The sequence below is a fragment of the Rattus norvegicus genome, chromosome 9 (genome assembly GCF_036323735.1).
Source record: "Rattus norvegicus strain BN/NHsdMcwi chromosome 9, GRCr8, whole genome shotgun sequence".
Taxonomy (NCBI): Eukaryota; Metazoa; Chordata; class Mammalia; order Rodentia; family Muridae; genus Rattus; species Rattus norvegicus.
The window spans coordinates 17,333,259-17,339,755 of record NC_086027.1 but is presented as its reverse complement, the minus strand read 5'-3'; the positions used below and the strand labels follow the sequence as shown (position 1 = coordinate 17,339,755).

The 6,497-nt window shown below is 40.2% G+C and overlaps 1 pseudogene; it reads right to left on the bottom strand.

Annotated features, from left to right (window-relative positions):
* Positions 1–599: 599 nt before the first annotated feature.
* On the bottom strand, positions 600–6,199 carry LOC134480458 (reticulocalbin-1-like; annotated as a pseudogene).
* Positions 6,200–6,497: the final 298 nt, after the last annotated feature.

Below are 6,497 nucleotides of genomic sequence, written 5' to 3'. Positions count from 1 at the left end.
AATTAACCTATAAGCTATCACAGAAGAAACACATCATGATTGTGGAATGGCACCCCAGTATTTTGTATTTCCTAAGTTATTTTTATTTTAAACTTTTTTATTGGATTTTTTTGGGTACATTTCATCTTTTTTAAATCCTTAAAGGTATCTTTTATTCCTCTCCTCCCATTTAAACAAGGTGGAATTTCACATGTAATTGTTAGTCCAGATAGTTTGGTCAATGGCTTAGATATCACCCTGGCCTAGTTTCCTTGGCATAAGCTGACTTAGAAGCAGACTCAAAGGTTCAGGACTCAACAAATAATGAATTCCACTACATCTGGATACCTAGCCTCACAGCCAGGAAGGGACTGTATTTCCATTCACTATTTAAAAAAAAGATGCAGTTCATTAACATGTAAAAAATTTCTCAAGTATATTAAAGTGTTTACCATGGTCATACAGTTTTTTAAATACCTGGCATTCATCTTTTTCCAAAACCTAAAATTTCTTTCTTATTCACATTTTTTGATTATTTTTTGGTATCAGTATCATTTTTTTAAATTTCAGTTTTTTACTAGATATATATGTTTTATTCAAACGTTATTCCCTTTCCCAGCTTTTGGTCCATAAGCCCCCCTGCCATGACCTCTCCCATATGTATGGTCCCCAAATCCATGCCACTTAGAAACCCCTTCCTGGACATTTCCCTGCACTCAGGGTCCAACCTTGTTAAGAACAAGGTCTTCCCCTTCCACAGGTGCCCCAACGAGGATATTCTCTCCTACATATGCAGTTGGACCCCTGGGTCAGTCCATGTATAGTCTTTTGCTAGTGGTTTATTTGGTTGGCATTGCTGTTCTTATGGGGTTGCAAGCCCTTCAGCTCTTTGAATCCTTCTTCTAATTCCCATAAAGGGCGTCTTGTTATCAGTTCAGTAGTTTACTGCTAGCACTGACCTCTTTATTTGACATGCTCTGGATGTGTCTCTCAGCGGAGATGCATATTCTGTCCCTTTCAGTAAGCACTTTTTAGCTTTATCAATCTTACCTAGTTTTGGTGGCTGTATATATATATGGGCCACATGTGGGGCAGACTCTGAATGGCTGTTCCTTCAGTCTCTGCTTTAGATTTGGCCTCCATATCCCCTCCTATGGATATTTTTGTTCCCCATTTTAAGAAGGAGTGGGAGCATCTGCACTTTGGTCATCCTTCTTCTTGAGTTTCCTGAGATCTGTAGATTGCATCTTGGGTAATTCGAGGTTTTGGTCAATATCCACTTATCAATGAGTGCATACTGTCAATGAGGGGTGCTGAGTACCTGGAAGAGAATGGGGGACAAGAGATGTGAAGAAGGACGCCAAGACAAGAGTCTAATCAAGGCGACACTTTTATTTTTCCCCAAGGCTGATTTTGTACCATAAAAAGGGTAACAGAGAGAGGGGGGAAGTAAGAAACATTTACCCACGCTAAGGACACAATATTCCTGTGGTTAGAGAATTGGCTGGTGTTGACAGGTTGTCAGAAAGGTCACGGGTTTGTCATATCTATTAGTCAGCAGGATGTTGGTTTTTCAGAAAGGTTACAGGTCATGATATTGGGTATCTTAACGTCACACGTTATCATATGATTATTCATTTTGACCACCACTTTTGTATTAGTCTTCTGCAGCTGGCTGGGGATTTTCCATGAACCCAGTCATACTTAATGCTCACCATAATAATAACATCAATAATGGAGGGCTTCAAGGCCATCGCTCCCAACAGCATACCAAGTGTGTTTTTCTGTGATAGGATTACCTCACTGTGGATGATATTTTCTAGTTCTTTCCATTTGCCTATGAATTGAACGTTGTCATTGTTTTTGATAGCCGAGTGGTACTCCATTGTGTATATATACCACATTTTTCGAATAAATTCCTCTGTTGAAGGGCATCTGGGTTCATTCCAGCTTCTGGCTATTATGAATAAGGCTGCTATTAACATCGTGGATTATATGTGTTGTTGTATGAGGGAGTATCTTTTGGGTATATGCCCAGGACAGGTATAGCTGTGTGCTCAGGTAGTGCAATTTCCAATTTTACAGGAACGTTCAGACTGATTTCCAGAGTTCTTGTAGCAGTTTGCCATCCCAGCAACAATGGACGAGTGTTCCTCTTTCTCCACATCCTCGCCAGCATCTGTTGTCACCTGAGTTTTTGATCTTAGACATCCTGACTGGTGTGAGGTGGATTCTTAGGGTTGTTTTGATTTGCATTTCCCTGATGACTAAGGATATTGAGCATTTCTTTAGGTGCTTTTCAGCTATTCTATATTCCTCAGCTGAGAATGTTTTCTTTAGCTGTGAACCCCATTTATTAACAGGGGTGTTTGGCTCTCTGTACTCTAACTTCTTCTGTTTTGTGTATACTTTGGATATAAGCCCTCCATCAGATGCAGGATTGGTAAAGATTTTTTCCCAATCTGTGGGTTGCCTTTTTGTCCTAATGACACTGTCCTTTGCCTTACAGAAGCTTTTCAGTTTTATGAGGTCCCATTTGTCGATTCTTGATCTTAAAGCATAAGCCGTGGTATTTTGTTCAGGAAATTTTCCTTAGTGCTCATGTCTTCGAGACTCTTCCCTACTTTTTTTCTATTAATTTTAGTGTATCTGGTTTGATGTGGAGGCCCTTGATCCACTTGGACTTAAGCCTTGTACAGGGTAATAAGAATGGGTCAACTTGCATTCTTCTACATGCTGACCTCCAGCTGAATCAACACGATTTGTTAAAAATACTATCTTTCTTCCATTGGATGTTTTAACTCCTTTGTCAAAGAACAAATGACCATAGGTGTGTGGGTTCTTTTCTGTGTCTTCAATTATGTTCCACTGAGCTGCCTGTCTGTATGCCAATACCATACAAACTATTGCTCTGTAATACTGCTTGAGGTCAGAGATGGTGATTCCCCCAGAAGGTCTTTTATTGTTGAGTATAGTTTTGCTATCCTGGGTTTTATGTTATACCAAATGACGGCAAATTGCACTTTCTACCTTTATAAAGAATTGAGTAGGAATATTGTCGGTGATGGCATTGAATCTGTAGATTGCCTTTGGCAAAATGGTCATTTTTTACCATATTCATCCTGCCAATCTATGAGCATGGGAGATCTTTCCATCTTCTGAGACCTTCTTCAGTTTCTTCAGAGATTTGAAGTTCTTGTCATACAGATTTTTTACTTGCTTGGTTCAAGTAACAGCAAGTTATTTTATATTATTTGGGACTATTGTGAAGGGTGCCATTTCCCTAATTTCTTTCTCAGCCTGTTTACCCTTTGAGTAGAGGAAGGCTACTGAATTGTTTGGGTTAATTTTATACTCAGACAGTTTGCTGAAATTGTTGATCAGGTTAAGTAGTTCTCTGGTAGCATTTTGGTGTTGCTTAAGTATACTATCATATCATCTTCAAATATCAGTGTTTTTACTTCATCCCTTCTAATTTTTTCCCTTTGACCTACTTTCATTGTTTGATTGCTATGGCTAGGACGTTAAGTACCATATTGTACTTAAGTAGGGAAAGAGTGGGCAGCCTTGTCTAGTCCCTGATTTTAGTGGGATTCCTTCAATTTTCTCAGTTTAGTTTGATATTAGCTACTGGTTGGATGTATTTTGCCTTTTCCTATATTTAGATATGGGCCTTGAATTCCTGATCTTTCCAGGACTTTATTAATGAAAGGGTAATGAATTTTGTCAAATGATTTCTCAGCATCTAATGAAATGATCATGTGGTTTTGACTTTGTTTATATGATGAATTTCGTTGATGGACTTCCGTATATTAAACCATCCCTGCATCCTTGCCATGCGGCCTACTTGACCATGATGGATGATTGTTTGGATGCGTTCTTGGATTCAGTTTGCAAGAATTTTATTGAGCGTTTTTGATCAATATTCATAAATCAAATAGGTCTGAATTTCTCTATCTTTGTTGTATCTTTGTGTGGTTTAGGTATAAGAGTAATTGTGGCTTCATAGAAGGAGTTTGGTAGTGCTCTGTCTGTTTCTATTTTGCGGAATAATTTGGACAGTATTGGTATGAAGTCTTCTATGAAGTTCTGATAGAATTCTGCACTAAATCCATCTGGTCCTGGGCTCTTTTTGGATGGGAGATGTTTAATAGCAGTTTCTATGTCTTTATGAGTATGGGGTTGTTTCGATGGTTTATTTGTTCCTGATTTAGCTGTGGTACCTGTTATCTGTATAGAAAATTGTCCATTTCCTCCACATTTTCCAGTTTTGTTGAATATATGTTTTTGTAGTAGGATCTGATGATCTTTTTAATTTCTTCAGATTTTGTTGTTATGTCTCCCTTTTATTTCTGATTTTATTAATTTGGATACACTCTCTGTGACCTCTGGTTAATATGGCTAAGCGTTTATGTATCTTGTTGATTTTCTCAAAGAACCAGCTCGTGGGTTTGCTGATTCTTTTGATGCTCGGTTTTGTATCTTCTTGTTTGATTTCAGCCCTGAATTTGATTATTTCCTGCCTTCTACTCATCTAGGGCTTATTTAATTTTTTCTAGAGCTTTTAGGTGTGCTGTCAAGCTGCTGACATATGCTCTCTCTTGTTTCTTTTTGCAGGCATACAGAGCTAGGCGTTTTCCTCTTAGCGCTGCTTTTATTGTGTCCCATAAGTTTGGGTATGTTGTATCTTAATTTTCATTAAATTCTAAGAAGTCTTTAATTTCTTTCTTATGTCTCCAATGACCAAGTTGTCATTGACTTCAACTTCCATGTATATGTGGGCTTTCTGTCCTATTTGTTGTTATTGATCAGCAGCCTTAGTCCGTGGTTTTTTGATACGAGGCATGGGATTATTTCTATCTTCCTGTACCTGTTGAGGCTTGTTTTGTGACCGATTATATGGTCAATTTTGGAGAAGGTACCATGAGATGCTGATAAGAAGGTATATCCTTTGGTTTTAGGGTGGTGTGTTCTATAAATATATGTTAAATCCATTTGTTTCATAACCTCTTAGTCTTTCTGTGTCTCTGTTTAATTTCTGTTCCCCTGATCTGTCCATTGATGAAAGTGGCGTGTTTAAATCTCCTACTATTATTGTTTGTAGTGCAATGTATGATTTTTTTGAGCTTTAGAAAGGTTTCTTATTGTTTAGGGACACAACTGCTATATACTTGACAAATATAGCAATCAACCAGAATATCCGTAGAAAGCAGGTGACTGTTGGCCACATGAGGATGAGTTTCTTTCAAAGATCATCATGATTTTTGGTAAGATCTTCCCTGTAATTGGTGGCATGGCTTCCCACAAACATGGTCCAGTTGTCTACAATCTCCTCCTTGGTCAGCATCTCATCCTTGTTCTTATCTGACTCATACACCAGATGCTGGGCCTCAGCCTGTGCCTGGTCATAGTCCTGAGGGAGGATCCAGTGGTGAATCTCATCCTAATCCAGTTTCCCATCCGTGTTCAGATCTGGGAAATCATTGAACTGCTCCCCAGACAAAACCCAGTCGGTCTCAGGGCAATTGTCCTCCTGAGAAAAAGATGTCCACAATGTACTCATCCTGGTCCACAAAACCATCCCTGTTCTTGTCGATATTCTCCAGCGTTTCCAGAACTACAATCTCCTTCATATGTTCTAAATCCTCTTAGTGCAGAAAAGCAATGAACCAGTCCTGAGTAGATGTCAGGTCACCGTCAAGGCCTTAAACCTCCTCTCATCTCGTGGAGGCAACTTTTTAAAGTTGTGATGATCAGAGCTATCTTGGAATTCAGCAAGGTTTCCCAGGTAGTAGCCATAGGTAGCCTGCTTGTATTCTTCCCAGGAGATTTTTCATCTATGTCCCTATCATAATCCTTCCAGAGTTTAGCCACATTTTGGTTGATGTATCTTTTCTGTACCTGTTTGATCCAAACTTTCAGGTCCTCAGTAGTAACAAGGCCGCGTTCATCACTGTCGATTGGATCAACAATTTTCCCCAGCCTCTCCTGCTCTCGTCCAGGATTAGCTATCAAAGGTCTTGGAGTCCTCCTTGCCCAGGAAGACCTCAGGATCGTACAGGAAGCTGTGCTTATTCTCTGGTGGCCATTCGCCCTGCTCTGAATCAGGACAAACCATGTGCTCCTTGCTCATCATGCTCTTGGCCATGACCGCCAGGACCAGTGCCAGCAGCAGCCCATGGAGAGTCCCAGGCTGACACCATGTACCACAGTCGTGAACAAAGGGAGGCAGCAGGGAAGTAGGGGCTCAGAGCAGCTTATCCGCTGTCCCTTCCCCAGAGAGGGCTTTTGTTACATTTCAAATGTTATCCGTTTTCCTGGTTTCCACAAAACCCCTTATAAAACCCCCTCCCCCTTCTACTGTGAGGGTGTTACCACACCCACCCAAACACCCAGGCCTATCTGCCTCCCTGTTCTGGTTTCCCCTACACTGGGGCATCAAGCCTTGACAAGACCAAGGGCTTCTCCTCCCATTTGTGCCCAAGAAGGCCATCCTCTTCTACATATGCAGCTGTAGC